This window comes from Bison bison, unplaced genomic scaffold (assembly GCF_000754665.1).
Source record: "Bison bison bison isolate TAMUID 2011002044 unplaced genomic scaffold, Bison_UMD1.0 scf7180017864464, whole genome shotgun sequence".
Lineage (NCBI taxonomy): Eukaryota > Metazoa > Chordata > Mammalia > Artiodactyla > Bovidae > Bison > Bison bison.
In genome coordinates this window covers 11,267,203-11,277,020 of record NW_011495025.1, presented here as the reverse complement: position 1 = coordinate 11,277,020, position 9,818 = coordinate 11,267,203, and the positions used below count along the sequence as shown (strand labels likewise).

The window sequence follows — 9,818 nt, the reverse complement described above, 5'->3', positions numbered from 1 at the left end:
TTACCTGCATACAAATTTCTCAAGAGGCAGATCAGGTGGTCTGGTATTCCCATCTCTTTCAGAATTTTCCACAGAATTTTCAGAATTTTCCACACATTTCTGACAGAATGTCGTCCACTGGAGAAGGGAATGGCAAACTGCTTCAGTATTCTTGCCTTGAGAACCCCATGAACAGTATGAAAAGGCAAAATGATAGGATACTGAAAGAGAAACTCTCCAGGTCAGTAGGTGCCCAATATGCTACTGGAGATCAGTGGAGAAATAACTTCAGAAAGAATGAAGGGATGGAGCCAAAGCAAAAAGAATACCCAGCTGTGGATGTGACTGGTGATAGAAGCAAGGTCCGATGCTGTAAAGAGCAATATTGCATAGGAACCTGGAATGTCAGGTTCATGAATCAAGGCAAATTGGAAGTGGTCAAACAACAGATGGCAAGAGTGAATGTCAACATTCTAGGAATCAGCGAACTGAAATGGACTGGAATGGGTGAATTTAACTCAGATGACCATTATATCTACTACTACGGGCAGGAATCCCTCAGAAGAAATGGAGTGGCCATCATGGTCAACAAAAGAGTCCGAAATGCAGTACTTGGATGCAATCTCAAAAACGACAGAATGATCTCTGTTCGTTTCCAAGGCAAACCATTCAATATCACAGTAATCCAAGTCTATGCCCCAACCAGTAACGCTGAAGAAGCTGAAGTTGAATGGTTCTATGAAGACCTACAAGACCTTTTAGAACTAACACCCCAAAAAGATGTCCTTTTCATTATAGCGGACTGAAATTATAGGGGACTTGGACTTTGAATGGATCTGTTATCCATGAATTGGTCTCTCGAAAACATTGATTCATTGAATTGTGGAAGATCTTTCAAATGTTGATACATTCATTGTACAATACAAAAAAAATACATTCATTAATATAACCAATTTCATCAGGAAATATTGCAACATGATCAAACTTATGCATGCTTAGTTGCTCAGTCGTGTTTGACTCTTTGTGACCCTATGGACTGTAGTCTGCCAGGCTCCTCTGTCCATGGGATTCTCTGAGGAAGAATACTGCAGTGGGTTGCCATTTCTTCCTCCAGAACAAATTTATGATGTTAGGTAAAAGTTTCAAATATTCTGATTTTCTTTTGAAAGCTCAAGTTTTATCTTTGCAACAATGGTTGACAATTGTTTTCTTTCAAGTAATAGAATCACTTCATTCATTTTAAAACAATACCTGCCAGATACTAAAAGTCTGAATAATCATAGTTTGTAATCTGTCAGTTATTATTTGCAAAGAAGAATGTGTTCTGTGTTATTTTATAAAAATAAAAGAATGTTATTTTATAAAAATAAAAAAGCAGATACATCAGCTTGCTGCTCAAATAACCACACAGATACTTTTCATGGAGATAATTGTTCTACTTCTGTAGACAGAAGTATTAATGCCTATTTCTCCCTTTGTCAAATGAAAGATTAGAAAGATATTTGCTTAATGATCAGGATTTCATAATATTAAAAATGTCAACTACTTCTGCAGGAACATTCTTAAAGAAACTTGCTCCACCCTTCTTTTCTTTTTTCTTCCTGTGAGTATATATCAGTGAAGAATAGAGTTACTGGCCAATAGTTTGGTGACTTCTCCTTAATTTCTGCTAAGTAATAAACAGTTTTACTCACCGTTGTGTTTGCACCATTTGTAAAAATGCTGATGCGGTGTAAGAGGTAAATGATTTTCACCTCATGAATTCCTTGAGAGTCTTAGGGGCTCCTAGAAGTCTCATAGACCGCATTTTGAGACCCAGTGCTTTGCACATATATATCCAATGTAACCACTGAACTGACTGGCTACTTGTCTCTGCATCTGGGAATATCTCCACTAAAAATGCTCCTTTTTTTCAAATAAACTTATCTACAAAACAAAAATAGAGTTACAGGTGTAGAAAACAGACTTATGATTACCAGGAGGTAAGGTGGGGGAGGGATAAATTGGGAGATTGGGATTGAGATATACACAGTACTATATATTGGCTTGGCCAAAATGTTCATTTGGGGGTTTCCATTAGATGCTATGGAGAAAACCAGATGAACCTTCTGGCCAACCCAATATATAAAATAGATAACTAAAAATGACCTACTAAATAGGGAACTCTACTTAATACACTATAATGGCCTATATGGGGAAATAATCTAAAAAAAAAAGAGTGGATATATATGTATAACTCAGTTTGCTGTACTGAAACTAACACAACATTGTAAATCAACTATGCCTCAATAAAAAATTTTTTTAAGTGTTCCCAGGTATAGATCCTCAAAATTATGCAAAAATAAATATCAACTGATTTTAAAAAATCTCAAAATAATGCAAAAATAAGTGTCAACTGATAAAAAAACATCTTTCTCTCACTTCTGCCTTCTTGAATGTAGTTATATCCTCCCCAGGGCATGATGCATTGGCTGACCCTCAAAATAGATGTGGTCACTCCCAATCTGAGTCTTGACACTGTTTTGAACATGTGTTATAATTTCATGTCTCATAGGCTGTAGTTGTGCCATCACTTTTGTACTCAGAACGTTTTAAAAAGAGGATGCTGTGTGCTCTTTATCTTTGAAAATTACTTGGTGCCTGAGAAATAGTTCTGGACATGTTGTATGCCCCACATAAATATTTGTATGTTGAAATGAATTAAAATGAATGAAGTATGATTTCACTAAAACTCATGAAATTATCTCCAGGGGATTAGATTAATTTTGCACACCTGTATTTGCTTTAAGATAGTTACTTTTATCATTTACCCTACAAAATAGAATTAGGATGATTAAAAAAGATTTAATCCAAGCTTGATGGTTTTGGCAGAGACTGAATATTCATTCCTTCACTTACTCCTTCATTATTCCTTCACTAAGTTTATGTCTTTTCCTATTGGGAATAGTGTATATTTTTAAAGTACTTTTCTTAATCGGAGTATAGTTGCCTCACAATGTTGCTATTTTCTGCTGTACAACAACATGAATTAACTACATGTGTACCTATATATCCCCTCTTGCTTAAGTTTAGTTTTTAAACAGAGATTTATTTAGCACTTACTATGTGGTAGACATGAAAAATGCAATGGGGAATAAAACACAGAGCCTCATCCAAAGGACTTGCATTCATTCAGAAACTGTACTATAATCCCTTACCAAGTGTAAGTATTTCTCTAGTTATTTGCTGAAGGGAGTTCCTGCTGTTATAAAGTATATATAGTGTAATTCAAGGGACACATAAATCAATGAATCAAAATACAATGTGTTAGACACTATTACTGAAACAGGAATAATAGACAATGGCAGTTCTGAAAGGGAGCATATAATTCTATCTGGAGAGGTAAATGAAAGCATCACCACTGAGGTAACATTTGAACTACATTTCAATGACAGGTGAAGAGGGAGACAAGGATAATTCTTGCAGAAACTAATGACAGAAAAATGGAATCTTGATAGATATTATTATATTCGTGGGATGAGTAAAGTCCGTATGGCCAGCACCAGGGAATATGTGGAAGAAAGGAAGTAGGAATATAATTTGGTTTTAGATTGTTCAAGGCCAAGTTAGTCCTACTAAGGAGTTTGAATTTTATGTAAGAGCATCATGCAAACTTTTAAGAATAATACTGATGTGAATATCTCTGCTTTTTTTGGTAGATCAATCTGATGACCAAGTGGAAATAGTGAATGTGGGTCGATAATGCAGACAGAAGGCTCCTTAAAGCAACATGGCACAGTTTTAAGTCAGATATAGTGAAAACTGGAACTGACATATTACCAGCAAAGAATGAAGAGAAAGAGGCAGATTTGAGAGACATTTATGACACATATAGAATTGATGTGACTTGGAAATTATTTGGATTGTGAGATAGAGGTAAAAGTGAAGGATAACACAAATATTTGTACATTGGGAAATTAGAAAAATGGAGGTGCTATTAATGAAGATCAAAAATATAAGAAGTGGAATTGGTTAGCAAGATGGGGAGAAAATGTCCATTTGAGATAGAAGCTGAACCTTAGAAACAAATAGTCCTGTGTCCCAACCCTAGCGGGTCAGACTTTGATGTATGATATTTTTATTTAATCTATAAAATGGAAATGCTCATCTTGTCCTTACCCAAAGAGAAGTCTGGCTTTTGTTTCTATCTCTGGAAGGTAACTGCTAAACCTTCAGCTTTCAATAGGAGTGTTGTTCACGGTGGCCCCCTTGAACTACATCTAATAGTGCCTGTTAAGAAGGTGACTCATGGGCAATTCTAAATAAGGTGGATAAACCTGGAGCCTATCATACAGAGGGAAGTAAGTCAGAAAGGGAAAGACAAATACTGTATAGTAATGAATATATATGGAATCTAGAAAGATGGTACCGACTCTCCTATATACAGAGCAGCAAAGGAGACACGGATGTAGAGAACAGACTTTCGGACTCAGTAGGAGGAGGAGAGGGTGGGATGATTTGAGAGAATAGCACTGAAACATATACATTACCATGTGTAAAATAGATGACCAGTGCAAGTTTGATGCATGAATCAGGGCACCCAAAGCTGGTGCCCTGTGACAACCCAGAGGGAGGAGGTGGGGAGGGAGGTGCGGGGGGTGGTTCAGGATGTTCAGGATGGAGGGGACACATGAATACCTATGGCTGATTCATAATGATGTATGGCAAAAAACATCATGATATTGTAATTATCATCCAATTAAAAAATTACAAAGGTGACTCATGATAGACCCCCTTGGACCACTTGGTATATCAGTCAATCAACCATTCCAAGATAATGAGACCCCAATAAAAATTCTCAAGAGTGAAGCTCAGGTGATCTTCTCAAATTGACAATATTTCATGCATCTGGTCAAACATGATTGTTAGCAGGGTAAAGCATCTTGAGGATGCTGGGGGCTATAGAAACCCTCTGAGACCCCACTCTATGGCCCTCTTCCTTTGACTGATTCTAGTTGACATCCTTTTTTTTTTTTTCTGTGATAGTTCATATCTGTGACTATAATAGCTCTCAGTGAATTCTGTGAGGCTTCCTAGGTGACCATTAAACCTGAGGTTGATTTTGGGAAACTCCTGAACTTGCAGCTGGCATCAGAAATGAGGGTAGTTTTTATATGAAATCCTTCTTCTAACTTTGTGTTTGGATCCTAACTCCTCATAGTTGAGGTCAGAAGTTTTGGGCAGACCTGGCAGTCAGAAAGCTGTATCCTTAACCTCATAACTGGCATAACTCCAGGCACTAGCAGACTTGGGAAGATTAACTCATATAATCCACAAATGTTTGCACAAACTATAGAGCAGTCATGGTATGTTGCACTGGAGATAAAGCAATGAAGCAGCCTGTGCCCTCATGGAGCATAGAACCCAGATCAAGTGATGTCAGATATATGTGAGGGACTGAATGTTTGTATCCCTCCAAAATTCATATGTTGAAATCCTAATCCAAAATATGATGATATGAGGAGGTGGGGCCTTTAGGAGGTAATTAGGTCATGAGGATAGAGCCATCATGAATGGAACTCAGAGAACGCTCTCAATCCATTCTGCCATGGGAGGATACCACAACATAGCAGTCTGCAGTCCAGAAGAAGGCCCTCACCAAAACTCAACTGTACTGGCACCCTGATCTCAACTTCCAGCCACCAGACTGTGAGAAACAAATTTATGTTATATTTAACCAAACTAGCCTGTGGTACTTTGTTATAGCAAACTCAGTTCAGTCACTCAGTAATGTCTGACTCTTTGTGACCCCATGGACTGCCAGGCTTACCTGTTCATCACCAACTACTGAAGCTTGGTCAAACTCATCAAGCTGGTGATACTACCCAACCATCTCATCCTCTGTTGTCCCCTTTTCCTCCTGCCTTCAATCTTGCCCAGCATCAGGGTTTTTTCCAATGAGTCAGTTCGCATCAGGTGGCCAAAGTATTGGAGTTTCAGCGTCAGCATCAGTCCTTCCAATGAATATTCAGGACTGATTTCCTGTAGGATGGACTGGTTAGATCTCCTTGCAGTCCAAGGGGCTCTCAGGAGTTTTCTCCAACACCACAGTTCAAAAGCATCAATTCTTCAGCGCTCATATAAATATAAATACTAGTGTCATCATCATCTAGATGGCGTTTTGAATTCATGAATATAATGAATTCATATCGAAAGGATTTTTAGGCAGAGCTCTTGACTCAAGAAACAAAAGGTCTCTTCAAGCTCAAGGGAAAACAAAAGACCCTAGAAGAGAAGAAGTGGATTGTTCCATACCTCCTTCTCACCTGTAATTGACAGTCTACGGCTGAAATACACAATCTGAAGTCATCCAAATAACAATTTATTCCCAAGCAGATACGTAACAGAAACCCCAAAATGATGCTTCATTAAAGTATTTAAAGCCAACAGGAGAAACACATGTACCAAGAAAACTCACCACCAAGAGCTAATATGAAGTTATATCTTATTTTTCTAATAAATTATAGCATCACTAGATTAGAATATGTTGCAAATACAAATACTTCCTTGGCCCCAGGGATCTTGGGAGTGAATATAAACTCTGTTTTTTAACATTCATAATGGGCATGTTGGGACTTTCTGGTGGCTCAGATGGTAAAGAATCCAACTGCAATGAAGGAGACTGGGGTTCGATTCCTGGGTAGGGGAGATCTCTTGGAGAAGGGAGTGGCTTCCCACTCCAGTATTCTTGTCTGGAGAATTCCATGGACAGAGAAGCCTGGCAGGCTACAGTTCATGGGGTCACAAAGAGTTGGACACAACTGAGAAACTAACACATTTACTACTTTCAGTTTCAAGGGGCATGTTAGCAAAAACACATATTCTGAATGTCAAATGAGTTTTTCTGCTTTGAAGCACTTTAGTACCCGTTTCTGATCAGTTTATAAATGGCATGCACAAAAATAAAGTATTAGATGTTTCATGCCCAAACACAGTACAATAAAAGGTAAGCCTAGAGAAAGGAAATCATGGGCAAAACTTCAGGTGAAATTGATTTTTGCAGATGACTTGTGACTGGGAAGAAATTTAAATTTGTTAATTTAAACCAACCATGTTGTTCACTCTGGTTTCCTAGCACCCATATTGCAAAATCTTATAATAGGCCTTCAGATGTCCTTATGCAATGGAGAGAGCTAGAAAGATTTTATTTCTTTGGATAACAAAGCATGTTCTCCAAGTGACTGCTGTGGAAAATTGACTAGAGCATCTATACTTGGTCTTGCTCTTTCCTCCTTGTCTTCATTTGTTTCTCTATTATTAAATAATATTTTAGCCCCAGTCAACAAATGATTCAAGTATGAAAACACTCTCAGATTTTGTCTTATGTAAAAAAACAAAGCACCTCTTCAAAACTTACGCTTTAGAAAAGAAATTGCTGGAGAACAATACTGGGACAATCTATAAATAAGTAGATGAAACATCTTTGTCATTCCAATGGTATTGGAAAAGGTAATAATAACATATTTTTGAAAAGACTGTGCAATGAAGACTAACTATATCTTCAGCAAACTGAAGCATTATATATGCTAATAAAGACAAAAACACTTAGCATTTCCCATTGTATTCAGCTGTCTCAGTCAGCCCAAACATTATAATGAGTACAGGAAGAGTGTAGTGAAATGAAGTTCTCTGTTCTGTTTTATGCCTACTACTAAACTTTTCAATTACAGAAATTGTCTTTGTAAGGTTTTCTCTACTGTGTAAACTTATATATCTCAATGCACAGATTGGCTCTATTGAAATTGGACTGGATGATAAAAAGTAGGAAAATATTTAAAAATGCAGAGTATCATTATATTAATATATTTGTTCAAGAAACACTTATAACAGGGGATTGTATTAAATTCTACATTAGGAAGACAATTCAAAAGTGGAGACCTTAAGTACCATAGGGTCAAATCCTTACTAGGAGGTGAGTTCTCGTGGCCTGATTTCATGCCCATAGTTGGAGAACTAGAATCAAAAGTTGCTCAAAATAACAGTAGCTGCAGCTTGAATAGGTACAGCTCACCACATTGCCAACTTGTATCTTACAGAATTGCTTTTTAGTTTTATTTAAAATATTGTAATATCAAAAGTTCATGTTTTTCTTCACATTTAAAACTTTTAAACAATATCATTTTAAGGGATTTTTTTGTTTGTTTGTTTTGTTTTTTTGAGTATAGTTGAGTATGGTTTATTAAGCTGTGTTTAGTACAGATGCTGGGGCTTGCCCATGGTGCTCTTAATGTACAAGGCCCTAATGTTCTGACAGTTTTTGTGAGCAACGACATCAGGAAGTTTACAGCTAAGTGCAGGTTGTACACAAACTCATCATCTGTCATCGTCACATGGCCAACAGCCATTGCCAGACACAGCACCTTCTTCATCTGGAACTTGATCATGGACTTCATCAATTTTGGCCACCATGTTCTCACTGTGGGTCAGCAAGGAAGGCAACTTGTCAGTCTTATTCAGGCCTGGGCCTAGGATTCATGGGATCTGCTTGATCAGAGACTCAGAAGCCAAAAAGGCATATTTCTTGGCAAACTTCTTGACCAGTTTCTTGTTCTTATTGAGTTTCTTCAGCACCTCAGTGTCCGTGTGGGGGATATCCACAGCCTTGGCCTCATCACAGTGCTGCTGGTACCCCAAGACACATACTGAGAACTTGGGGTGGGGAGTGGACTTAAGCCTGATGGTGCCCGAGAAGCATTTGTCCTTCTGAGGGTCATAGTTCTTCTGGCTGATCCATTATCTCCAAAATCTTCCACCATTTATGCTGATTCCTGTGCAGGACTTCCTGCCACGCCTCATAGAGGGTGTTGCGGGAGACTTTGCTGCTCATGGTTCCTCACACTGCAATAACCGGAAAAGAGCATTTTAAGATTCTTTTATCAGGGTAAGATTCTTTTTTCACACACATCCCTATCCATACCCACATATACCCATAAACAATAGTTTATATGTTTTTGTGGGATATTTTTTGTGAAAGTGTGTTAGTTGCTCAGTCGTGTCCAACTCTTTGTGACCCCATGGACTGTAACCCACCAGGCTCCTCTGTCCATGGGGATTTTCCAGGCAAGAATACTGAAGTGGGTTGCCATTTCATTCTCCAGGGGATCTTCCAGACCCAGGGATCAAACCCGGGTCTTCTGCATTGCAGGCATATTTTTTATAAGCATATTGCAATAATCTTTGATGACCAAACTTAAAATGTTATTAAAACTGATTTTTAATAATTTAAGAAAATTTAAAAAGTAATATTGATACACTTAACCATTGTTTCCTTAGTTTTGATTAATTACATATTATTGAAAAGATATAGTCAACACTTTATTGACAAGGTTTTAAAAAAAGGAAGAAAAGATAAGCAATGGAAAAGGAGGTATTTGTTTTTCCCCAGATCGTTCAGATCTCATATTTACTTTCAGAGGGCACACTGTCAATGGTTTATTGTGTCACCAGAAATAGTTATGCTTTAAAAAATTGGATATAATGCATGTGAGTATTTTTTAAAGTTTTTATTTTGAAATAATTTTAGATTTACTGAAAAGTTTCAGATATAGTTCAGAACATTCGTGCATATCTTTTACTAATTTTATCTTATGTTAACAACTTTCAGAAAAATGTAATTATAACTAAAAATTAATATTTGGTTAGTAATAATACTAATAAAATGACATTTAAATTTTAGCTATTTGCTGCCCTCAATGTCTTTTTTTTCAGGGATCAGGATACAATTCAAGATCTCATATTGCTTTTAGTTGCTATATCTCCTTAATCTTCTTCAATCTGGGGGCAGTTTTTTAGTTCTTCTG

General features: G+C 37.2%; 1 pseudogene; it reads right to left on the bottom strand.

The window, feature by feature from the left end:
- Window positions 1-8,208: 8,208 nt before the first annotated feature.
- Window positions 8,209-8,845, bottom strand: LOC105003196 (annotated as a pseudogene).
- Window positions 8,846-9,818: the final 973 nt, after the last annotated feature.